At 48.4% G+C, this 22,765-nt stretch overlaps 23 non-coding genes across 23 annotated transcripts; 10 read left to right on the forward strand and 13 right to left on the reverse strand.

Annotated features, from left to right (window-relative positions):
* Positions 1–514: 514 nt before the first annotated feature.
* On the reverse strand, positions 515–597 carry trnal-cag (transfer RNA leucine (anticodon CAG)). Its single transcript has one exon. It is a non-coding gene; the product is annotated as a tRNA-Leu (tRNA).
* Positions 598–693: 96 nt separating this feature from the next.
* Positions 694–767, forward strand: trnam-cau (transfer RNA methionine (anticodon CAU)). Its single transcript has one exon. It is a non-coding gene; the product is annotated as a tRNA-Met (tRNA).
* A 1,100-nt stretch (positions 768–1,867) lies between these two features.
* trnal-cag (transfer RNA leucine (anticodon CAG)) lies at positions 1,868–1,950 on the reverse strand. The gene has a single exon. It is a non-coding gene; the product is annotated as a tRNA-Leu (tRNA).
* Positions 1,951–2,046: 96 nt separating this feature from the next.
* On the forward strand, positions 2,047–2,120 carry trnam-cau (transfer RNA methionine (anticodon CAU)). Its single transcript has one exon. It is a non-coding gene; the product is annotated as a tRNA-Met (tRNA).
* A 1,100-nt stretch (positions 2,121–3,220) lies between these two features.
* Positions 3,221–3,303, reverse strand: trnal-cag (transfer RNA leucine (anticodon CAG)). Its single transcript has one exon. It is a non-coding gene; the product is annotated as a tRNA-Leu (tRNA).
* A 96-nt stretch (positions 3,304–3,399) lies between these two features.
* Positions 3,400–3,473, forward strand: trnam-cau (transfer RNA methionine (anticodon CAU)). The gene has a single exon. It is a non-coding gene; the product is annotated as a tRNA-Met (tRNA).
* A 4,574-nt stretch (positions 3,474–8,047) lies between these two features.
* On the forward strand, positions 8,048–8,121 carry trnam-cau (transfer RNA methionine (anticodon CAU)). The gene has a single exon. It is a non-coding gene; the product is annotated as a tRNA-Met (tRNA).
* A 1,100-nt stretch (positions 8,122–9,221) lies between these two features.
* On the reverse strand, positions 9,222–9,304 carry trnal-cag (transfer RNA leucine (anticodon CAG)). Its single transcript has one exon. It is a non-coding gene; the product is annotated as a tRNA-Leu (tRNA).
* A 96-nt stretch (positions 9,305–9,400) lies between these two features.
* On the forward strand, positions 9,401–9,474 carry trnam-cau (transfer RNA methionine (anticodon CAU)). Its single transcript has one exon. It is a non-coding gene; the product is annotated as a tRNA-Met (tRNA).
* Positions 9,475–10,574: 1,100 nt separating this feature from the next.
* On the reverse strand, positions 10,575–10,657 carry trnal-cag (transfer RNA leucine (anticodon CAG)). The gene has a single exon. It is a non-coding gene; the product is annotated as a tRNA-Leu (tRNA).
* A 96-nt stretch (positions 10,658–10,753) lies between these two features.
* trnam-cau (transfer RNA methionine (anticodon CAU)) lies at positions 10,754–10,827 on the forward strand. Its single transcript has one exon. It is a non-coding gene; the product is annotated as a tRNA-Met (tRNA).
* A 1,100-nt stretch (positions 10,828–11,927) lies between these two features.
* trnal-cag (transfer RNA leucine (anticodon CAG)) lies at positions 11,928–12,010 on the reverse strand. The gene has a single exon. It is a non-coding gene; the product is annotated as a tRNA-Leu (tRNA).
* A 96-nt stretch (positions 12,011–12,106) lies between these two features.
* trnam-cau (transfer RNA methionine (anticodon CAU)) lies at positions 12,107–12,180 on the forward strand. Its single transcript has one exon. It is a non-coding gene; the product is annotated as a tRNA-Met (tRNA).
* A 1,100-nt stretch (positions 12,181–13,280) lies between these two features.
* Positions 13,281–13,363, reverse strand: trnal-cag (transfer RNA leucine (anticodon CAG)). The gene has a single exon. It is a non-coding gene; the product is annotated as a tRNA-Leu (tRNA).
* Positions 13,364–13,459: 96 nt separating this feature from the next.
* On the forward strand, positions 13,460–13,533 carry trnam-cau (transfer RNA methionine (anticodon CAU)). Its single transcript has one exon. It is a non-coding gene; the product is annotated as a tRNA-Met (tRNA).
* Positions 13,534–14,633: 1,100 nt separating this feature from the next.
* On the reverse strand, positions 14,634–14,716 carry trnal-cag (transfer RNA leucine (anticodon CAG)). The gene has a single exon. It is a non-coding gene; the product is annotated as a tRNA-Leu (tRNA).
* A 96-nt stretch (positions 14,717–14,812) lies between these two features.
* On the forward strand, positions 14,813–14,886 carry trnam-cau (transfer RNA methionine (anticodon CAU)). The gene has a single exon. It is a non-coding gene; the product is annotated as a tRNA-Met (tRNA).
* Positions 14,887–15,986: 1,100 nt separating this feature from the next.
* On the reverse strand, positions 15,987–16,069 carry trnal-cag (transfer RNA leucine (anticodon CAG)). The gene has a single exon. It is a non-coding gene; the product is annotated as a tRNA-Leu (tRNA).
* A 1,264-nt stretch (positions 16,070–17,333) lies between these two features.
* Positions 17,334–17,417, reverse strand: trnal-cag (transfer RNA leucine (anticodon CAG)). Its single transcript has one exon. It is a non-coding gene; the product is annotated as a tRNA-Leu (tRNA).
* A 96-nt stretch (positions 17,418–17,513) lies between these two features.
* Positions 17,514–17,587, forward strand: trnam-cau (transfer RNA methionine (anticodon CAU)). Its single transcript has one exon. It is a non-coding gene; the product is annotated as a tRNA-Met (tRNA).
* Positions 17,588–18,681: 1,094 nt separating this feature from the next.
* Positions 18,682–18,765, reverse strand: trnal-cag (transfer RNA leucine (anticodon CAG)). Its single transcript has one exon. It is a non-coding gene; the product is annotated as a tRNA-Leu (tRNA).
* A 2,511-nt stretch (positions 18,766–21,276) lies between these two features.
* On the reverse strand, positions 21,277–21,359 carry trnal-cag (transfer RNA leucine (anticodon CAG)). The gene has a single exon. It is a non-coding gene; the product is annotated as a tRNA-Leu (tRNA).
* A 1,269-nt stretch (positions 21,360–22,628) lies between these two features.
* Positions 22,629–22,711, reverse strand: trnal-cag (transfer RNA leucine (anticodon CAG)). Its single transcript has one exon. It is a non-coding gene; the product is annotated as a tRNA-Leu (tRNA).
* Positions 22,712–22,765: the final 54 nt, after the last annotated feature.

The following is a 22,765-nucleotide window of genomic DNA, read 5'->3' on the forward strand; positions in this document are numbered from 1 at the left end:
ATTAGACCCTTCCGATCAGAGCAGGCCACACAACTCCTTGTCCAAGCTCTCTGTTTTCTCCAGACCGGACTACTGTTACGCTCCCTTGGCGGGTCTTCCGGCACGTACTATCAAGCCTCTGCAACTGATCCAGGATGCAGCAGCGAGAGTGGTCTTCAACGAGCCAAAGAAAGCCCACGTCACACCTCTCTTCATAATTTTGCACTGGCTACCAATAGCTGTTCGCATCAGATTCAAGGTACTGATGTTTGCCTACAAGATAACCACTGGCTCTGCAGCAACATACCTAAAGTCGCTGGTTCAGACCTATGCTGGTGGATCTGCTTGCCTATCTCAATTCGAGCAGCGGAGGCTTTAACCATTTTCAAAAAGTGTCTAAAAACTCATCCTTGCCTTCAACGCCTGCCCAATTAATACTAGCATCTGCCTAATGCGTTGTTTTGTCAAAGTTAACGCCCTGCTGGCCCAACATGGCAGAAGACTGAAGTCTCTGTCTGCAGCCAAAGGATAGGTCTGTCAGAAGTGGGATTCGAACCCACGCCTCCAGGGGAGACTGCGACCTGAACGCAGCGCCTTAGACCGCTCGGCCATCCTGACACCCTTGCCTGGCTAGAGATGGACTGTTCGAGCCACACCTGAAACCGGGGACCTAGAAGCTACTTTATCTCTGTTCGGGCCCCCTCTAGCCCACGGGCCTCGTTGGCGCAGTTAGGCAGCGCGTCAGTCTCATAATCTGAAGGTCGTGAGTTCGAGCCTCACACGGGGCAGGGTGGTGCTTTTTTTCTGATAACTGAGAGAGCTTAGACCAGGGGTATCAAACTAAATTCCTTTAGGGCCCGAGCCCTGTAGAGTGTTGTTCCAACCCTTCTCAAACACACAAGGCGTGTAGTTTTCAAATGAGCCTGAAGGGCATGATTGGTTGGATCAGGTGTGTTCAATCAGGCTTGAATCTAAACTCTGCAGGGGACTGAGTTTGACACCCGTGGCTCAGAAAGACAGAGTGAGGTTCTCTGTCCCCTTTCGTGTGGGTTTCCCTGTGTCTCCTGGGGGCAAAAGGCCACAGCTCCTCTTCAGGGCAGGTGAAATGATGCTTTGTGGAAAACTGTGAGGTTCCAGGTAAATTCCCTGAATCTCATCCAGCGACATTGCGTGTAGGCCCGTGCAATCCTTTTATTTACAATGAAGTCAAAATTCTGCATTCATGCTGGCTAATGCTACACGAAGGCAGTAATAGCATCCCGCTCATATTCATGTAACACGTGGCCACGTCCTCCTGAGGTTTTGTGAAGTTTCAAAGGCCATATTGCTGCACTGGCCCGGTCCTGAAGATTCGCCTTGTACAACGTTCGGAAGATTAGACCCTTCCGATCAGAGCAGGCCACACAACTCCTTGTCCAAGCTCTCTGTTTTCTCCAGACCGGACTACTGTTACGCTCCCTTGGCGGGTCTTCCGGCACGTACTATCAAGCCTCTGCAACTGATCCAGGATGCAGCAGCGAGAGTGGTCTTCAACGAGCCAAAGAAAGCCCACGTCACACCTCTCTTCATAATTTTGCACTGGCTACCAATAGCTGTTCGCATCAGATTCAAGGTACTGATGTTTGCCTACAAGATAACCACTGGCTCTGCAGCAACATACCTAAAGTCGCTGGTTCAGACCTATGCTGGTGGATCTGCTTGCCTATCTCAATTCGAGCAGCGGAGGCTTTAACCATTTTCAAAAAGTGTCTAAAAACTCATCCTTGCCTTCAACGCCTGCCCAATTAATACTAGCATCTGCCTAATGCGTTGTTTTGTCAAAGTTAACGCCCTGCTGGCCCAACATGGCAGAAGACTGAAGTCTCTGTCTGCAGCCAAAGGATAGGTCTGTCAGAAGTGGGATTCGAACCCACGCCTCCAGGGGAGACTGCGACCTGAACGCAGCGCCTTAGACCGCTCGGCCATCCTGACACCCTTGCCTGGCTAGAGATGGACTGTTCGAGCCACACCTGAAACCGGGGACCTAGAAGCTACTTTATCTCTGTTCGGGCCCCCTCTAGCCCACGGGCCTCGTTGGCGCAGTTAGGCAGCGCGTCAGTCTCATAATCTGAAGGTCGTGAGTTCGAGCCTCACACGGGGCAGGGTGGTGCTTTTTTTCTGATAACTGAGAGAGCTTAGACCAGGGGTATCAAACTAAATTCCTTTAGGGCCCGAGCCCTGTAGAGTGTTGTTCCAACCCTTCTCAAACACACAAGGCGTGTAGTTTTCAAATGAGCCTGAAGGGCATGATTGGTTGGATCAGGTGTGTTCAATCAGGCTTGAATCTAAACTCTGCAGGGGACTGAGTTTGACACCCGTGGCTCAGAAAGACAGAGTGAGGTTCTCTGTCCCCTTTCGTGTGGGTTTCCCTGTGTCTCCTGGGGGCAAAAGGCCACAGCTCCTCTTCAGGGCAGGTGAAATGATGCTTTGTGGAAAACTGTGAGGTTCCAGGTAAATTCCCTGAATCTCATCCAGCGACATTGCGTGTAGGCCCGTGCAATCCTTTTATTTACAATGAAGTCAAAATTCTGCATTCATGCTGGCTAATGCTACACGAAGGCAGTAATAGCATCCCGCTCATATTCATGTAACACGTGGCCACGTCCTCCTGAGGTTTTGTGAAGTTTCAAAGGCCATATTGCTGCACTGGCCCGGTCCTGAAGATTCGCCTTGTACAACGTTCGGAAGATTAGACCCTTCCGATCAGAGCAGGCCACACAACTCCTTGTCCAAGCTCTCTGTTTTCTCCAGACCGGACTACTGTTACGCTCCCTTGGCGGGTCTTCCGGCACGTACTATCAAGCCTCTGCAACTGATCCAGGATGCAGCAGCGAGAGTGGTCTTCAACGAGCCAAAGAAAGCCCACGTCACACCTCTCTTCATAATTTTGCACTGGCTACCAATAGCTGTTCGCATCAGATTCAAGGTACTGATGTTTGCCTACAAGATAACCACTGGCTCTGCAGCAACATACCTAAAGTCGCTGGTTCAGACCTATGCTGGTGGATCTGCTTGCCTATCTCAATTCGAGCAGCGGAGGCTTTAACCATTTTCAAAAAGTGTCTAAAAACTCATCCTTGCCTTCAACGCCTGCCCAATTAATACTAGCATCTGCCTAATGCGTTGTTTTGTCAAAGTTAACGCCCTGCTGGCCCAACATGGCAGAAGACTGAAGTCTCTGTCTGCAGCCAAAGGATAGGTCTGTCAGAAGTGGGATTCGAACCCACGCCTCCAGGGGAGACTGCGACCTGAACGCAGCGCCTTAGACCGCTCGGCCATCCTGACACCCTTGCCTGGCTAGAGATGGACTGTTCGAGCCACACCTGAAACCGGGGACCTAGAAGCTACTTTATCTCTGTTCGGGCCCCCTCTAGCCCACGGGCCTCGTTGGCGCAGTTAGGCAGCGCGTCAGTCTCATAATCTGAAGGTCGTGAGTTCGAGCCTCACACGGGGCAGGGTGGTGCTTTTTTTCTGATAACTGAGAGAGCTTAGACCAGGGGTATCAAACTAAATTCCTTTAGGGCCCGAGCCCTGTAGAGTGTTGTTCCAACCCTTCTCAAACACACAAGGCGTGTAGTTTTCAAATGAGCCTGAAGGGCATGATTGGTTGGATCAGGTGTGTTCAATCAGGCTTGAATCTAAACTCTGCAGGGGACTGAGTTTGACACCCGTGGCTCAGAAAGACAGAGTGAGGTTCTCTGTCCCCTTTCGTGTGGGTTTCCCTGTGTCTCCTGGGGGCAAAAGGCCACAGCTCCTCTTCAGGGCAGGTGAAATGATGCTTTGTGGAAAACTGTGAGGTTCCAGGTAAATTCCCTGAATCTCATCCAGCGACATTGCGTGTAGGCCCGTGCAATCCTTTTATTTACAATGAAGTCAAAATTCTGCATTCATGCTGGCTAATGCTACACGAAGGCAGTAATAGCATCCCGCTCATATTCATGTAACACGTGGCCACGTCCTCCTGAGGTTTTGTGAAGTTTCAAAGGCCATATTGCTGCACTGGCCCGGTCCTGAAGATTCGCCTTGTACAACGTTCGGAAGATTAGACCCTTCCGATCAGAGCAGGCCACACAACTCCTTGTCCAAGCTCTCTGTTTTCTCCAGACCGGACTACTGTTACGCTCCCTTGGCGGGTCTTCCGGCACGTACTATCAAGCCTCTGCAACTGATCCAGGATGCAGCAGCGAGAGTGGTCTTCAACGAGCCAAAGAAAGCCCACGTCACACCTCTCTTCATAATTTTGCACTGGCTACCAATAGCTGTTCGCATCAGATTCAAGGTACTGATGTTTGCCTACAAGATAACCACTGGCTCTGCAGCAACATACCTAAAGTCGCTGGTTCAGACCTATGCTGGTGGATCTGCTTGCCTATCTCAATTCGAGCAGCGGAGGCTTTAACCATTTTCAAAAAGTGTCTAAAAACTCATCCTTGCCTTCAACGCCTGCCCAATTAATACTAGCATCTGCCTAATGCGTTGTTTTGTCAAAGTTAACGCCCTGCTGGCCCAACATGGCAGAAGACTGAAGTCTCTGTCTGCAGCCAAAGGATAGGTCTGTCAGAAGTGGGATTCGAACCCACGCCTCCAGGGGAGACTGCGACCTGAGCGCTAGCTGACGAAGGATAGTCCGACATAATTTCAGAAATGTTGAGCAATGTCGAACTGCGCAGCCAATCGCATCGAAGCGCTATGACATTTGGACCAATCGCGTCGAAGCGCCTTAACATTTCCAGCCAATCAAAAAGCGCAATTTATAACATTATCTTGACATTCGTGACATTTGACCAATCAGAGAGCAGGGGGATTTCGACGGCACGTTTCCGCGTCTCACCGCTAGGTGGAGGGGTCAGCGCTTCTAGTCAGGTGTCAATCAAGTTGCCGAATCGTGCCGAAGGTGTACGAAAGAATGACATCATCCTCAGGGGGCGTGTCAGAGGTAAAAAAGGTTAATTACTCAAGTTTGTGACCTATGACAAGGGTCATTGTCGCGTAGTTCGACATAAAAAGTGGTACGAGATTTGTCAATGGGTGAGTGTTTGTTACCTTTGCATTATAGATGTATAAAAATAAAAAATAATCGTAATCGAACATTATTAGTATCTTGGTTTAGTGTATTTGCATAAGAGAACAACACATCAGGCTTCAGAACAAACATTTACCTGGTCCCATTCATTTGAACGATGTAATGTGATGGTTGTGTTATGTTATGGCTTTCAACAGTGCAAACCAGAGTGTGTAATAATTGTTTATAGACATTTATGTAATGTTGCAGGTATTTTAAGAAATGTTCCTGTCTTGTATCTTTCTCCTCTAAATAGAGATACCAGTTGTAACATTATATATAAGATAAATGTGACTTGTGTCCTAGAAATGAATGAATGAATGAATAAATATATGAATTTAATGAAGTATTTTATGCTCTCTTAAGGGACTCACTTGTATTGTGCATTATATTTGTTATAATGCTTACAGATAGAGAAATGTCAGATGCTGTCTCGTGGCCAAACAACCTTGCTTGGAGGTGTGCTGAAATGCATGTTTTTTATTAGTATCATTAGTATATTTACTGAAAAGGTTTCTTTCTGAATTATGTATTAAGGTTTTTTTTTTTTTTTTTCCGTCTTAAGCCTCTACTGGACCAGCACAAAGGGTGGTGGAAGAACCTCATGATGCTGAAACAGCAAAGAGTTGCAACACAATTTTCAATGGTAAGAATTACTATTTAACTTTTTTAATAATACCACTTAAGAATGTGCTCAATTAAAATTCAAGAAAGTTCAGAACGTAAGATGAAGAAAAAAAGAAAAAGCAAGAATGCTATGAGATGCTGGCTGAGACCTACTAATTGTCACCCCTCTTGTACAGTGGGGGCACCTGTTGTCTGCTGAATGGTCAGTTTGAATATCTCAGATTTGGTTTAAGTCACATGGTCAAGGATAAATGTAGAATGTAACCTGTTTGCTTTCTCTCTTGAGACTAGACTCATGTCCCTCATGGCATCCCTCTCAATACTTCTCATGTGTTAAAGCTACATTATCTTTCTTTCTCAATCTCAGGTAACATACCACATAGACGCTGGCTATTATTAACTGTACACATTAACAATTATTCCATCATGCAAATACTTTGTAGTAATTTCAGGAGTCAATACTGCTAATAAATATGGATGACACTTCTATTCAGAAAGAAATGTTTTTAAAAACCTGCATTTACTTAAAATAGTAATATTAATATAAATCGTAATTCTTGCTATTATAACACATTCTGTCTTCTCACATTTTTGATTTACCAAACCAAGATTTACTGGCTCTCACATTGCTGCAGCAAAGCCAAATCTTAGTGTGGTCAGGAGACCTTCTCAGGTTGAAGACCAACCCAGCGCAGCAGTGTCTTGTGCCTCTATACCAAGCAGTACTGTCTCTGTAAGTAATGGCATAATGTATAAAGTATTCTATAAAGGCACTTTTCACGTTCCATTCTGTACGAATTATTAAACTTGTTCAATTTTTCTTTTAATACCAGAAAACCATATTTTTGTCGATGTTTCAGGGTGTGCCAGTGTTCCAGGGTCTACAAATGGTTCAAAGACTGTCAGCGGTCCATAGGATGCCACTGTTACAGCCTATTTTGCAGAGCACCAATTCACAACCAGCTCCACAAACCATGCCCAAGAGACCCTACAAGGCAAACACTTGCAGGAAGTGTGGAAAATTCAAAATCAGTGCAACGGACATAGCCAGTACAGGGGCAAGGTGTATATACTGTCCACAGACTGAGAACATTACAAAAGAAAAGTGGTTAGAGTAAATCCGGAGAACCTTCTCCCAAATAATGTATACACTGTATATTTTTATTTATTGTTGTGTGTATATAGTTGTTTAAATATAGTTCACTATTGTTAATATTTGTGTCTAACATTATTTTATTTAACTTGCTTTTTTAATCCTATTTAACTTTTACTTTTACCTTTTTAATTTATTGTTTGAAAACTTCATTTAATATTCATTACTTTTCTGTTAGCATAATTGTAAAATAAATAAAAAAAACAAATTGAGAAATGTGTTTTGATTTCTACATTTATTTTCCTTTTATTTCCCTTTTAATTTTTTTTTTTTGAAAACTTATATAAATTTAATTTGTTTAATATTCATTACTGTTATGTTGGCATAATTGTAAAAAAAAAAAAAAAAGAGAATGATTGCTTTTTTATTTGTACTTTATTAAACATTTCATCAGTACACTGCAACAATAGAACGTATTCCTATAAAAAGATAATTTGCACTTTGTCATTTGTCACAGACATTTTTAAGCATAATAATGACTATTTTTGCATCCTTTTTTAATTAAAAATGACAGATTTAAAGGTGTCTTGAATGAATGTAACCTTAAAAAAAATCTGATTTAATATCAATAGAATCACAACTAATAACATGCTTAAAATAAATATGAATACAACTACACATAATAACATGCTTAATAACAAAAATAATACAACAACTACTAAATAACTAATAATAACAAAACACATTTCCATTGGTGTATTAAAATGTAATAAAAAAATATCAAACAAGCACATATATACATTTAATTAACCTTGAAACTTCATTTATTTAAAGCAATTAACAATAAAACAAAAAGTTGTCTTTAGCTGGATTCGAACCCCGGTCGAGGGGAGCACCTGCAATAGAAAACAGTGTAATATAAATGCGCGAATTTACCGCAAGAAGAAACCGGAAGATGTATCACTGCGCGCATGCTAAGGAAGATCCGTCTTTGAACATCAAATTTCACCCTTTCTTTTCTTCATTTTTTCTTTCTCTTCTTCCCCTTCTCTTTTTCTTCCTTCCCTCTTTTCTTCCCTTCTTCCCCGTCTTTGACGGACTATTGTTCCCCAGCTTGAGCGCAGCGCCTTAGACCGCTCGGCCATCCTGACACCCTTGCCTGGCTAGAGATGGACTGTTCGAGCCACACCTGAAACCGGGGACCTAGAAGCTACTTTATCTCTGTTCGGGCCCCCTCTAGCCCACGGGCCTCGTTGGCGCAGTTAGGCAGCGCGTCAGTCTCATAATCTGAAGGTCGTGAGTTCGAGCCTCACACGGGGCAGGGTGGTGCTTTTTTTCTGATAACTGAGAGAGCTTAGACCAGGGGTATCAAACTAAATTCCTTTAGGGCCCGAGCCCTGTAGAGTGTTGTTCCAACCCTTCTCAAACACACAAGGCGTGTAGTTTTCAAATGAGCCTGAAGGGCATGATTGGTTGGATCAGGTGTGTTCAATCAGGCTTGAATCTAAACTCTGCAGGGGACTGAGTTTGACACCCGTGGCTCAGAAAGACAGAGTGAGGTTCTCTGTCCCCTTTCGTGTGGGTTTCCCTGTGTCTCCTGGGGGCAAAAGGCCACAGCTCCTCTTCAGGGCAGGTGAAATGATGCTTTGTGGAAAACTGTGAGGTTCCAGGTAAATTCCCTGAATCTCATCCAGCGACATTGCGTGTAGGCCCGTGCAATCCTTTTATTTACAATGAAGTCAAAATTCTGCATTCATGCTGGCTAATGCTACACGAAGGCAGTAATAGCATCCCGCTCATATTCATGTAACACGTGGCCACGTCCTCCTGAGGTTTTGTGAAGTTTCAAAGGCCATATTGCTGCACTGGCCCGGTCCTGAAGATTCGCCTTGTACAACGTTCGGAAGATTAGACCCTTCCGATCAGAGCAGGCCACACAACTCCTTGTCCAAGCTCTCTGTTTTCTCCAGACCGGACTACTGTTACGCTCCCTTGGCGGGTCTTCCGGCACGTACTATCAAGCCTCTGCAACTGATCCAGGATGCAGCAGCGAGAGTGGTCTTCAACGAGCCAAAGAAAGCCCACGTCACACCTCTCTTCATAATTTTGCACTGGCTACCAATAGCTGTTCGCATCAGATTCAAGGTACTGATGTTTGCCTACAAGATAACCACTGGCTCTGCAGCAACATACCTAAAGTCGCTGGTTCAGACCTATGCTGGTGGATCTGCTTGCCTATCTCAATTCGAGCAGCGGAGGCTTTAACCATTTTCAAAAAGTGTCTAAAAACTCATCCTTGCCTTCAACGCCTGCCCAATTAATACTAGCATCTGCCTAATGCGTTGTTTTGTCAAAGTTAACGCCCTGCTGGCCCAACATGGCAGAAGACTGAAGTCTCTGTCTGCAGCCAAAGGATAGGTCTGTCAGAAGTGGGATTCGAACCCACGCCTCCAGGGGAGACTGCGACCTGAACGCAGCGCCTTAGACCGCTCGGCCATCCTGACACCCTTGCCTGGCTAGAGATGGACTGTTCGAGCCACACCTGAAACCGGGGACCTAGAAGCTACTTTATCTCTGTTCGGGCCCCCTCTAGCCCACGGGCCTCGTTGGCGCAGTTAGGCAGCGCGTCAGTCTCATAATCTGAAGGTCGTGAGTTCGAGCCTCACACGGGGCAGGGTGGTGCTTTTTTTCTGATAACTGAGAGAGCTTAGACCAGGGGTATCAAACTAAATTCCTTTAGGGCCCGAGCCCTGTAGAGTGTTGTTCCAACCCTTCTCAAACACACAAGGCGTGTAGTTTTCAAATGAGCCTGAAGGGCATGATTGGTTGGATCAGGTGTGTTCAATCAGGCTTGAATCTAAACTCTGCAGGGGACTGAGTCTGACACCCGTGGCTCAGAAAGACAGAGTGAGGTTCTCTGTCCCCTTTCGTGTGGGTTTCCCTGTGTCTCCTGGGGGCAAAAGGCCACAGCTCCTCTTCAGGGCAGGTGAAATGATGCTTTGTGGAAAACTGTGAGGTTCCAGGTAAATTCCCTGAATCTCATCCAGCGACATTGCGTGTAGGCCCGTGCAATCCTTTTATTTACAATGAAGTCAAAATTCTGCATTCATGCTGGCTAATGCTACACGAAGGCAGTAATAGCATCCCGCTCATATTCATGTAACACGTGGCCACGTCCTCCTGAGGTTTTGTGAAGTTTCAAAGGCCATATTGCTGCACTGGCCCGGTCCTGAAGATTCGCCTTGTACAACGTTCGGAAGATTAGACCCTTCCGATCAGAGCAGGCCACACAACTCCTTGTCCAAGCTCTCTGTTTTCTCCAGACCGGACTACTGTTACGCTCCCTTGGCGGGTCTTCCGGCACGTACTATCAAGCCTCTGCAACTGATCCAGGATGCAGCAGCGAGAGTGGTCTTCAACGAGCCAAAGAAAGCCCACGTCACACCTCTCTTCATAATTTTGCACTGGCTACCAATAGCTGTTCGCATCAGATTCAAGGTACTGATGTTTGCCTACAAGATAACCACTGGCTCTGCAGCAACATACCTAAAGTCGCTGGTTCAGACCTATGCTGGTGGATCTGCTTGCCTATCTCAATTCGAGCAGCGGAGGCTTTAACCATTTTCAAAAAGTGTCTAAAAACTCATCCTTGCCTTCAACGCCTGCCCAATTAATACTAGCATCTGCCTAATGCGTTGTTTTGTCAAAGTTAACGCCCTGCTGGCCCAACATGGCAGAAGACTGAAGTCTCTGTCTGCAGCCAAAGGATAGGTCTGTCAGAAGTGGGATTCGAACCCACGCCTCCAGGGGAGACTGCGACCTGAACGCAGCGCCTTAGACCGCTCGGCCATCCTGACACCCTTGCCTGGCTAGAGATGGACTGTTCGAGCCACACCTGAAACCGGGGACCTAGAAGCTACTTTATCTCTGTTCGGGCCCCCTCTAGCCCACGGGCCTCGTTGGCGCAGTTAGGCAGCGCGTCAGTCTCATAATCTGAAGGTCGTGAGTTCGAGCCTCACACGGGGCAGGGTGGTGCTTTTTTTCTGATAACTGAGAGAGCTTAGACCAGGGGTATCAAACTAAATTCCTTTAGGGCCCGAGCCCTGTAGAGTGTTGTTCCAACCCTTCTCAAACACACAAGGCGTGTAGTTTTCAAATGAGCCTGAAGGGCATGATTGGTTGGATCAGGTGTGTTCAATCAGGCTTGAATCTAAACTCTGCAGGGGACTGAGTTTGACACCCGTGGCTCAGAAAGACAGAGTGAGGTTCTCTGTCCCCTTTCGTGTGGGTTTCCCTGTGTCTCCTGGGGGCAAAAGGCCACAGCTCCTCTTCAGGGCAGGTGAAATGATGCTTTGTGGAAAACTGTGAGGTTCCAGGTAAATTCCCTGAATCTCATCCAGCGACATTGCGTGTAGGCCCGTGCAATCCTTTTATTTACAATGAAGTCAAAATTCTGCATTCATGCTGGCTAATGCTACACGAAGGCAGTAATAGCATCCCGCTCATATTCATGTAACACGTGGCCACGTCCTCCTGAGGTTTTGTGAAGTTTCAAAGGCCATATTGCTGCACTGGCCCGGTCCTGAAGATTCGCCTTGTACAACGTTCGGAAGATTAGACCCTTCCGATCAGAGCAGGCCACACAACTCCTTGTCCAAGCTCTCTGTTTTCTCCAGACCGGACTACTGTTACGCTCCCTTGGCGGGTCTTCCGGCACGTACTATCAAGCCTCTGCAACTGATCCAGGATGCAGCAGCGAGAGTGGTCTTCAACGAGCCAAAGAAAGCCCACGTCACACCTCTCTTCATAATTTTGCACTGGCTACCAATAGCTGTTCGCATCAGATTCAAGGTACTGATGTTTGCCTACAAGATAACCACTGGCTCTGCAGCAACATACCTAAAGTCGCTGGTTCAGACCTATGCTGGTGGATCTGCTTGCCTATCTCAATTCGAGCAGCGGAGGCTTTAACCATTTTCAAAAAGTGTCTAAAAACTCATCCTTGCCTTCAACGCCTGCCCAATTAATACTAGCATCTGCCTAATGCGTTGTTTTGTCAAAGTTAACGCCCTGCTGGCCCAACATGGCAGAAGACTGAAGTCTCTGTCTGCAGCCAAAGGATAGGTCTGTCAGAAGTGGGATTCGAACCCACGCCTCCAGGGGAGACTGCGACCTGAACGCAGCGCCTTAGACCGCTCGGCCATCCTGACACCCTTGCCTGGCTAGAGATGGACTGTTCGAGCCACACCTGAAACCGGGGACCTAGAAGCTACTTTATCTCTGTTCGGGCCCCCTCTAGCCCACGGGCCTCGTTGGCGCAGTTAGGCAGCGCGTCAGTCTCATAATCTGAAGGTCGTGAGTTCGAGCCTCACACGGGGCAGGGTGGTGCTTTTTTTCTGATAACTGAGAGAGCTTAGACCAGGGGTATCAAACTAAATTCCTTTAGGGCCCGAGCCCTGTAGAGTGTTGTTCCAACCCTTCTCAAACACACAAGGCGTGTAGTTTTCAAATGAGCCTGAAGGGCATGATTGGTTGGATCAGGTGTGTTCAATCAGGCTTGAATCTAAACTCTGCAGGGGACTGAGTTTGACACCCGTGGCTCAGAAAGACAGAGTGAGGTTCTCTGTCCCCTTTCGTGTGGGTTTCCCTGTGTCTCCTGGGGGCAAAAGGCCACAGCTCCTCTTCAGGGCAGGTGAAATGATGCTTTGTGGAAAACTGTGAGGTTCCAGGTAAATTCCCTGAATCTCATCCAGCGACATTGCGTGTAGGCCCGTGCAATCCTTTTATTTACAATGAAGTCAAAATTCTGCATTCATGCTGGCTAATGCTACACGAAGGCAGTAATAGCATCCCGCTCATATTCATGTAACACGTGGCCACGTCCTCCTGAGGTTTAGTGAAGTTTCAAAGGCCATATTGCTGCACTGGCCCGGTCCTGAAGATTCGCCTTGTACAACGTTCGGAAGATTAGACCCTTCCGATCAGAGCAGGCCACACAACTCCTTGTCCAAGCTCTCTGTTTTCTCCAGACCGGACTACTGTTACGCTCCCTTGGCGGGTCTTCCGGCACGTACTATCAAGCCTCTGCAACTGATCCAGGATGCAGCAGCGAGAGTGGTCTTCAACGAGCCAAAGAAAGCCCACGTCACACCTCTCTTCATAATTTTGCACTGGCTACCAATAGCTGTTCGCATCAGATTCAAGGTACTGATGTTTGCCTACAAGATAACCACTGGCTCTGCAGCAACATACCTAAAGTCGCTGGTTCAGACCTATGCTGGTGGATCTGCTTGCCTATCTCAATTCGAGCAGCGGAGGCTTTAACCATTTTCAAAAAGTGTCTAAAAACTCATCCTTGCCTTCAACGCCTGCCCAATTAATACTAGCATCTGCCTAATGCGTTGTTTTGTCAAAGTTAACGCCCTGCTGGCCCAACATGGCAGAAGACTGAAGTCTCTGTCTGCAGCCAAAGGATAGGTCTGTCAGAAGTGGGATTCGAACCCACGCCTCCAGGGGAGACTGCGACCTGAACGCAGCGCCTTAGACCGCTCGGCCATCCTGACACCCTTGCCTGGCTAGAGATGGACTGTTCGAGCCACACCTGAAACCGGGGACCTAGAAGCTACTTTATCTCTGTTCGGGCCCACTCTACCCCACGGGCCTCGTTGGCGCAGTTAGGCAGCGCGTCAGTCTCATAATCTGAAGGTCGTGAGTTCGAGCCTCACACGGGGCAGGGTGGTGCTTTTTTTCTGATAACTGAGAGAGCTTAGACCAGGGGTATCAAACTAAATTCCTTTAGGGCCCGAGCCCTGTAGAGTGTTGTTCCAACCCTTCTCAAACACACAAGGCGTGTAGTTTTCAAATGAGCCTGAAGGGCATGATTGGTTGGATCAGGTGTGTTCAATCAGGCTTGAATCTAAACTCTGCAGGGGACTGAGTTTGACACCCGTGGCTCAGAAAGACAGAGTGAGGTTCTCTGTCCCCTTTCGTGTGGGTTTCCCTGTGTCTCCTGGGGGCAAAAGGCCACAGCTCCTCTTCAGGGCAGGTGAAATGATGCTTTGTGGAAAACTGTGAGGTTCCAGGTAAATTCCCTGAATCTCATCCAGCGACATTGCGTGTAGGCCCGTGCAATCCTTTTATTTACAATGAAGTCAAAATTCTGCATTCATGCTGGCTAATGCTACACGAAGGCAGTAATAGCATCCCGCTCATATTCATGTAACACGTGGCCACGTCCTCCTGAGGTTTTGTGAAGTTTCAAAGGCCATATTGCTGCACTGGCCCGGTCCTGAAGATTCGCCTTGTACAACGTTCGGAAGATTAGACCCTTCCGATCAGAGCAGGCCACACAACTCCTTGTCCAAGCTCTCTGTTTTCTCCAGACCGGACTACTGTTACGCTCCCTTGGCGGGTCTTCCGGCACGTACTATCAAGCCTCTGCAACTGATCCAGGATGCAGCAGCGAGAGTGGTCTTCAACGAGCCAAAGAAAGCCCACGTCACACCTCTCTTCATAATTTTGCACTGGCTACCAATAGCTGTTCGCATCAGATTCAAGGTACTGATGTTTGCCTACAAGATAACCACTGGCTCTGCAGCAACATACCTAAAGTCGCTGGTTCAGACCTATGCTGGTGGATCTGCTTGCCTATCTCAATTCGAGCAGCGGAGGCTTTAACCATTTTCAAAAAGTGTCTAAAAACTCATCCTTGCCTTCAACGCCTGCCCAATTAATACTAGCATCTGCCTAATGCGTTGTTTTGTCAAAGTTAACGCCCTGCTGGCCCAACATGGCAGAAGACTGAAGTCTCTGTCTGCAGCCAAAGGATAGGTCTGTCAGAAGTGGGATTCGAACCCACGCCTCCAGGGGAGACTGCGACCTGAACGCAGCGCCTTAGACCGCTCGGCCATCCTGACACCCTTGCCTGGCTAGAGATGGACTGTTCGAGCCACACCTGAAACCGGGGACCTAGAAGGTACTTTATCTCTGTTCGGGCCCCCTCTAGCCCACGGGCCTCGTTGGCGCAGTTAGGCAGCGCGTCAGTCTCATAATCTGAAGGTCGTGAGTTCGAGCCTCACACGGGGCAGGGTGGTGCTTTTTTTCTGATAACTGAGAGAGCTTAGACCAGGGGTATCAAACTAAATTCCTTTAGGGCCCGAGCCCTGTAGAGTGTTGTTCCAACCCTTCTCAAACACACAAGGCGTGTAGTTTTCAAATGAGCCTGAAGGGCATGATTGGTTGGATCAGGTGTGTTCAATCAGGCTTGAATCTAAACTCTGCAGGGGACTGAGTTTGACACCCGTGGCTCAGAAAGACAGAGTGAGGTTCTCTGTCCCCTTTCGTGTGGGTTTCCCTGTGTCTCCTGGGGGCAAAAGGCCACAGCTCCTCTTCAGGGCAGGTGAAATGATGCTTTGTGGAAAACTGTGAGGTTCCAGGTAAATTCCCTGAATCTCATCCAGCGACATTGCGTGTAGGCCCGTGCAATCCTTTTATTTACAATGAAGTCAAAATTCTGCATTCATGCTGGCTAATGCTACACGAAGGCAGTAATAGCATCCCGCTCATATTCATGTAACACGTGGCCACGTCCTCCTGAGGTTTTGTGAAGTTTCAAAGGCCATATTGCTGCACTGGCCCGGTCCTGAAGATTCGCCTTGTACAACGTTCGGAAGATTAGACCCTTCCGATCAGAGCAGGCCACACAACTCCTTGTCCAAGCTCTCTGTTTTCTCCAGACCGGACTACTGTTACGCTCCCTTGGCGGGTCTTCCGGCACGTACTATCAAGCCTCTGCAACTGATCCAGGATGCAGCAGCGAGAGTGGTCTTCAACGAGCCAAAGAAAGCCCACGTCACACCTCTCTTCATAATTTTGCACTGGCTACCAATAGCTGTTCGCATCAGATTCAAGGTACTGATGTTTGCCTACAAGATAACCACTGGCTCTGCAGCAACATACCTAAAGTCGCTGGTTCAGACCTATGCTGGTGGATCTGCTTGCCTATCTCAATTCGAGCAGCGGAGGCTTTAACCATTTTCAAAAAGTGTCTAAAAACTCATCCTTGCCTTCAACGCCTGCCCAATTAATACTAGCATCTGCCTAATGCGTTGTTTTGTCAAAGTTAACGCCCTGCTGGCCCAACATGGCAGAAGACTGAAGTCTCTGTCTGCAGCCAAAGGATAGGTCTGTCAGAAGTGGGATTCGAACCCACGCCTCCAGGGGAGACTGCGACCTGAACGCAGCGCCTTAGACCGCTCGGCCATCCTGACACCCTTGCCTGGCTAGAGATGGACTGTTCGAGCCACACCTGAAACCGGGGACCTAGAAGCTACTTTATCTCTGTTCGGGCCCCCTCTAGCCCACGGGCCTCGTTGGCGCAGTTAGGCAGCGCGTCGGTCTCATAATCTGAAGGTCGTGAGTTCGAGCCTCACACGGGGCAGGGTGGTGCTTTTTTTCTGATAACTGAGAGAGCTTAGACCAGGGGTATCAAACTAAATTCCTTTAGGGCCCGAGCCCTGTAGAGTGTTGTTCCAACCCTTCTCAAACACACAAGGCGTGTAGTTTTCAAATGAGCCTGAAGGGCATGATTGGTTGGATCAGGTGTGTTCAATCAGGCTTGAACTCTGCAGGGGACTGAGTTTGACACCCGTGGCTCAGAAAGACAGAGTGAGGTTCTCTGTCCCCTTTCGTGTGGGTTTCCCTGTGTCTCCTGGGGGCAAAAGGCCACAGCTCCTCTTCAGGGCAGGTGAAATGATGCTTTGTGGAAAACTGTGAGGTTCCAGGTAAATTCCCTGAATCTCGTCCAGCGACATTGCGTGTAGGCCCGTGCAATCCTTTTATTTACAATGAAGTCAAAATTCTGCATTCATGCTGGCTAATGCTACACGAAGGCGGTAATAGCATCCCTCTCATATTCATGTAACACGTGGCCACGTCCTCCTGAGGTTTTGTGAAGTTTCAAAGGCCATATTGCTGCACTGGCCCGGTCCTGAAGATTCGCCTTGTACAACGTTCGGAAGATTAGACCCTTCCGATCAGAGCAGGCCACACAACTCCTTGTCCAAGCTCTCTGTTTTCTCCAGACCGGACTACTGTTACGCTCCCTTGGCGGGTCTTCCGGCACGTACTATCAAGCCTCTGCAACTGATCCAGGATGCAGCAGCGAGAGTGGTCTTCAACGAGCCAAAGAAAGCCCACGTCACACCTCTCTTCATAATTTTGCACTGGCTACCAATAGCTGTTCGCATCAGATTCAAGGTACTGATGTTTGCCTACAAGATAACCACTGGCTCTGCAGCAACATACCTAAAGTCGCTGGTTCAGACCTATGCTGGTGGATCTGCTTGCCTATCTCAATTCGAGCAGCGGAGGCTTTAACCATTTTCAAAAAGTGTCTAAAAACTCATCCTTGCCTTCAACGCCTGCCCAATTAATACTAGCATCTGCCTAATGCGTTGTTTTGTCAAAGTTAACGCCCTGCTGGCCCAACATGGCAGAAGACTGAAGTCTCTGTCTGCAGCCAAAGGATAGGTCTGTCAGAAGTGGGATTCGAACCCACGCCTCCAGGGGGAGACTGCGACCTGAACGCAGCGCCTTAGACCGCTCGGCCATCCTGACACCCTTGCCTGGCTAGAGATGGACTGTTCGAGCCACACCTGAAACCGGGGACCTAGAAGCTACTTTATCTCTGTTCGGGCCCCCTCTAGCCCACGGGCCTCGTTGGCGCAGTTAGGCAGCGCGTCAGTCTCATAATCTGAAGGTCGTGAGTTCGAGCCTCACACGGGGCAGGGTGGTGCTTTTTTTCTGATAACTGAGAGAGCTTAGACCAGGGGTATCAAACTAAATTCCTTTAGGGCCCGAGCCCTGTAGAGTGTTGTTCCAACCCTTCTCAAACACACAAGGCGTGTAGTTTTCAAATGAGCCTGAAGGGCATGATTGGTTGGATCAGGTGTGTTCAATCAGGCTTGAACTCTGCAGGGGACTGAGTTTGACACCCGTGGCTCAGAAAGACAGAGTGAGGTTCTCTGTCCCCTTTCGTGTGGGTTTCCCTGTGTCTCCTGGGGGCAAAAGGCCACAGCTCCTCTTCAGGGCAGGTGAAATGATGCTTTGTGGAAAACTGTGAGGTTCCAGGTAAATTCCCTGAATCTCGTCCAGCGACATTGCGTGTAGGCCCGTGCAATCCTTTTATTTACAATGAAGTCAAAATTCTGCATTCATGCTGGCTAATGCTACACGAAGGCGGTAATAGCATCCCTCTCATATTCATGTAACACGTGGCCACGTCCTCCTGAGGTTTTGTGAAGTTTCAAAGGCCATATTGCTGCACTGGCCCGGTCCTGAAGATTCGCCTTGTACAACGTTCGGAAGATTAGACCCTTCCGATCAGAGCAGGCCACACAACTCCTTGTCCAAGCTCTCTGTTTTCTCCAGACCGGACTACTGTTACGCTCCCTTGGCGGGTCTTCCGGCACGTACTATCAAGCCTCTGCAACTGATCCAGGATGCAGCAGCGAGAGTGGTCTTCAACGAGCCAAAGAAAGCCCACGTCACACCTCTCTTCATAATTTTGCACTGGCTACCAATAGCTGTTCGCATCAGATTCAAGGTACTGATGTTTGCCTACAAGATAACCACTGGCTCTGCAGCAACATACCTAAAGTCGCTGGTTCAGACCTATGCTGGTGGATCTGCTTGCCTATCTCAATTCGAGCAGCGGAGGCTTTAACCATTTTCAAAAAGTGTCTAAAAACTCATCCTTGCCTTCAACGCCTGCCCAATTAATACTAGCATCTGCCTAATGCGTTGTTTTGTCAAAGTTAACGCCCTGCTGGCCCAACATGGCAGAAGACTGAAGTCTCTGTCTGCAGCCAAAGGATAGGTCTGTCAGAAGTGGGATTCGAACCCACGCCTCCAGGGGGAGACTGCGACCTGAACGCAGCGCCTTAGACCGCTCGGCCATCCTGACACCCTTGCCTGACTAGAGATGGACTGTTCGAGCCACACCTGAAACCGGGGACCTAGAAGCTACTTTATCTCTGTTCGGGCCCCCTCTAGCCCACGGGCCTCGTTGGCGCAGTAAGGCAGCGCGTCAGTCTCATAATCTGAAGGTCGTGAGTTCGAGCCTCACACGGGGCAGGGTGGTGCTTTTTTTCTGATAACTGAGAGAGCTTAGACCAGGGGTATCAAACTAAATTCCTTTAGGGCCCGAGCCCTGTAGAGTGTTGTTCCAACCCTTCTCAAACACACAAGGCATGTAGTTTTCAAATGAGCCTGAAGGGCATGATTGGTTGGATCAGGTGTGTTCAATCAGGCTTGAACTCTGCAGGGGACTGAGTTTGACACCCGTGGCTCAGAAAGACAGAGTGAGGTTCTCTGTCCCCTTTCGTGTGGGTTTCCCTGTGTCTCCTGGGGGCAAAAGGCCACAGCTCCTCTTCAGGGGCAGGTGAAATGATGCTTTGTGGAAAACTGTGAGGTTCCAGGTAAATTCCCTGAATCTCATCCAGCGACATTGCGTGTAGGCCCGTGCAATCCTTTTATTTACAATGAAGTCAAAATTCTGCATTCATGCTGGCTAATGCTACACGAAGGCAGTAATAGCATCCCTCTCATATTCATGTAACACGTGGCCACGTCCTCCTGAGGTTTTGTGAAGTTTCAAAGGCCATATTGCTGCACTGGCCCGGTCCTGAAGATTCGCCTTGTACAACGTTCGGAAGATTAGACCCTTCCGATCAGAGCAGGCCACACAACTCCTTGTCCAAGCTCTCTGTTTTCTCCAGACCGGACTACTGTTACGCTCCCTTGGCGGGTCTTCCGGCACGTACTATCAAGCCTCTGCAACTGATCCAGGATGCAGCAGCGAGAGTGGTCTTCAACGAGCCAAAGAAAGCCCACGTCACACCTCTCTTCATAATTTTGCACTGGCTACCAATAGCTGTTCGCATCAGATTCAAGGTACTGATGTTTGCCTACAAGATAACCACTGGCTCTGCAGCAACATACCTAAAGTCGCTGGTTCAGACCTATGCTGGTGGATCTGCTTGCCTATCTCAATTCGAGCAGCGGAGGCTTTAACCATTTTCAAAAAGTGTCTAAAAACTCATCCTTGCCTTCAACGCCTGCCCAATTAATACTAGCATCTGCCTAATGCGTTGTTTTGTCAAAGTTAACGCCCTGCTGGCCCAACATGGCAGAAGACTGAAGTCTCTGTCTGCAGCCAAAGGATAGGTCTGTCAGAAGTGGGATTCGAACCCACGCCTCCAGGGGAGACTGCGACCTGAACGGGCCCCCTCTAGCCCACGGGCCTCGTTGGCACAGTTAGGCAGCGCGTCAGTCTCATAATCTGAAGGTCGTGAGTTCGAGCCTCACACGGGGCAGGGTGGTGCTTTTTTTCTGATAACTGAGAGAGCTTAGACCAGGGGTATCAAACTAAATTCCTTTAGGGCCCGAGCCCTGTAGAGTGTTGTTCCAACCCTTCTCAAACACACAAGGCGTGTAGTTTTCAAATGAGCCTGAAGGGCATGATTGGTTGGATCAGGTGTGTTCAATCAGGCTTGAATCTAAACTCTGCAGGGGACTGAGTTTGACACCCGTGGCTCAGAAAGACAGAGTGAGGTTCTCTGTCCCCTTTCGTGTGGGTTTCCCTGTGTCTCCTGGGGGCAAAAGGCCACAGCTCCTCTTCAGGGCAGGTGAAATGATGCTTTGTGGAAAACTGTGAGGTTCCAGGTAAATTCCCTGAATCTCATCCAGCGACATTGCGTGTAGGCCCGTGCAATCCTTTTATTTACAATGAAGTGAAAATTCTGCATTCATGCTGGGTAATGCTACACGAAGGCAGTAATAGCATCCCGCTCATATTCATGTAACACGTGGCCACGTCCTCCTGAGGTTTTGTGAAGTTTCAAAGGCCATATTGCTGCACTGGCCCGGTCCTGAAGATTCGCCTTGTACAACGTTCGGAAGATTAGACCCTTCCGATCAGAGCAGGCCACACAACTCCATGTCCAAGCTCTCTGTTTTCTCCAGACCGGACTACTGTTACGCTCCCTTGGCGGGTCTTCCGGCACGTACTATCAAGCCTCTGCAACTGATCCAGGATGCAGCAGCGAGAGTGGTCTTCAACGAGCCAAAGAAAGCCCACGTCACACCTCTCTTCATAATTTTGCACTGGCTACCAATAGCTGTTCGCATCAGATTCAAGGTACTGATGTTTGCCTACAAGATAACCACTGGCTCTGCAGCAACATACCTAAAGTCACTGGTTCAGACCTATGCTGGTGGATCTGCTTGCCTATCTCAATTCGAGCAGCGGAGGCTTTAACCATTTTCAAAAAGTGTCTAAAAACTCATCCTTGCCTTCAACGCCTGCCCAATTAATACTAGCATCTGCCTAATGCGTTGTTTTGTCAAAGTTAATGCCCTGCTGGCCCAACATGGCAGAAGACTGAAGTCTCTGTCTGCAGCCAAAGGATAGGTCTGTCAGAAGTGGGATTCGAACCCACGCCTCCAGGGGAGACTGCGACCTGAACGCAGCGCCTTAGACCGCTCGGCCATCCTGACACCCTTGCCTGGCTAGAGATGGCCTGTTCGAGCCACACCTGAAACCGGGGACCTAGAAGCTACTTTATCTCTGTTCGGGCCCCCTCTAGCCCACGGGCCTCGTTGGCACAGTTAGGCAGCGCGTCAGTCTCATAATCTGAAGGTCGTGAGTTCGAGCCTCACACGGGGCAGGGTGGTGCTTTCTTCTGATAACTGAGAGAGCTTAGACCAGGGGTATCAAACTAAATTCCTTTAGGGCCCGAGCCCTGTAGAGTGTTGTTCCAACCCTTCTCAAACACACAAGGCGTGTAGTTTTCAAATGAGCCTGAAGGGCATGATTGGTTGGATCAGGTGTGTTCAATCAGGCTTGAATCTAAACTCTGCAGGGGACTGAGTTTGACACCCGTGGCTCAGAAAGACACAGTGAGGTTCTTTGTCCCCTTTCGTGTGGGTTTCCCTGTGTCTCCTGGGGGCAAAAGGCCACAGCTCCTCTTCAGGGCAGGTGAAATGATGCTTTGTGGAAAACTGTGAGGTTCCAGGTAAATTCCCTGAATCTCATCCAGCGACATTGCGTGTAGGCCCGCGCAATCCTTTTATTTACAATGAAGTCAAAATTCTGCATTCATGCTGGCTAATGCTACACGAAGGCAGTAATAGCATCCCTCTCATATTCATGTAACACGTGGCCACGTCCTCCTGAGGTTTTGTGAAGTTTCAAAGGCCATATTGCTGCACTGGCCAGGTCCTGAAGATTCGCCTTGTACAACGTTCGGAAGATTAGACCCTTCCGATCAGAGCAGGCCACACAACTCCTTGTCCAAGCTCTCTGTTTTCTCCAGACCGGACTACTGTTACGCTCCCTTGGCGGGTCTTCCGGCACGTACTATCAAGCCTCTGCTACTGATCCAGGATGCAGCAGCGAGAGTGGTCTTCAACGAGCCAAAGAAAGCCCACGTCACACCTCTCTTCATAATTTTGCACTGGCTACCAATAGCTGTTCGCATCAGATTCAAGGTACTGATGTTTGCTTACAAGATAACCACTGGCTCTGCAGCAACATACCTAAAGTCGCTGGTTCAGACCTATGCTGGTGGATCTGCTTGCCTATCTCAATTCGAGCAGCGGAGGCTTTAACCATTTTCAAAAAGTGTCTAAAAACTCATCCTTGCCTTCAACGCCTGCCCAATTAATACTAGCATCTGCCTAATGCGTTGTTTTGTCAAAGTTAACGCCCTGCTGGCCCAACATGGCAGAAGACTGAAGTCTCTGTCTGCAGCCAAAGGATAGGTCTGTCAGAAGTGGGATTCGAACCCACGCCTCCAGGGGAGACTGCGACCTGAACGCAGCGCCTTAGACCGCTCGGCCATCCTGACACCCTTGCCTGGCTAGAGATGGACTGTTCGAGCCACACCTGAAACCGGGGACCT

This window comes from Carassius gibelio, chromosome A4 (assembly GCF_023724105.1).
Source record: "Carassius gibelio isolate Cgi1373 ecotype wild population from Czech Republic chromosome A4, carGib1.2-hapl.c, whole genome shotgun sequence".
NCBI lineage: Eukaryota > Metazoa > Chordata > Actinopteri > Cypriniformes > Cyprinidae > Carassius > Carassius gibelio.